Source organism: Mirounga angustirostris, unplaced genomic scaffold (genome assembly GCF_029215605.1).
Source record: "Mirounga angustirostris isolate CCGP_5_RB_7025 unplaced genomic scaffold, mMirAng1.0.hap1 SCAF_2, whole genome shotgun sequence".
NCBI lineage: Eukaryota > Metazoa > Chordata > Mammalia > Carnivora > Phocidae > Mirounga > Mirounga angustirostris.
Genome location: NW_026991710.1, coordinates 159,967,609 through 159,968,214, shown reverse-complemented (window position 1 = coordinate 159,968,214; position 606 = coordinate 159,967,609). Strand labels below are relative to the sequence as shown.

The following is a 606-nucleotide window of genomic DNA, read 5'->3' as shown; positions in this document are numbered from 1 at the left end:
GATAAAGGACCCAAATTAATAAAATTATGAATGAAAGGGGAGAGATCACGACCAACACCAAGGAAATAGAAACAATTATTATCAACAACTATATGCCAATAAACTGAGCAATCTGGATGAAATGGAGGCCTTCCTGGAAACCTAGAAGCTGCCAAGACTGAAACAGGAAGAAATTGACAACCTGAATAGGCCAATAACCAGTAACGAGATTGAAGCAGTGATCAAAAACCTCCCAAAAAAGCTTTGCGCAGTGGCAGTATCGTAGTCAATGAGGTTTATCCAAGGTGCGATTATTGCTAATTGAAAAACCTCCCAAAAAACAAGAGTCCAGGGCCTAATGGATTCCCTGGGGAATTCTACCGAACATTCAAAGAAGAAATAATACCTATTCTCCTGAAGCTGTTTCAAAAAATAGAAACAGAAGGAAAACTTCCAAACTCATTCTATGAGGCCAGCATTTACCTTAATCCCCAAACCAGGCAAAGACCCCATCAAAAAGGAGAATTTCAGACCAATATCCCTGATGAATATGGATTTCAAAATCCTCAACAAAATCCTAGCTAATAGGATCCAACAATACATTAAAAGGATCATCCACCACGACCA

At 38.9% G+C, this 606-nt stretch overlaps 1 non-coding gene across 1 annotated transcript; it reads left to right on the top strand.

The window, feature by feature from the left end:
• The first annotated feature begins 239 nt into the window (after positions 1-239).
• LOC135363713 (U4 spliceosomal RNA) lies at positions 240-376 on the top strand. The gene has a single exon (XR_010409780.1). It is a non-coding gene; the product is annotated as a U4 spliceosomal RNA (small nuclear RNA).
• The last annotated feature ends 230 nt before the right edge of the window (positions 377-606 follow it).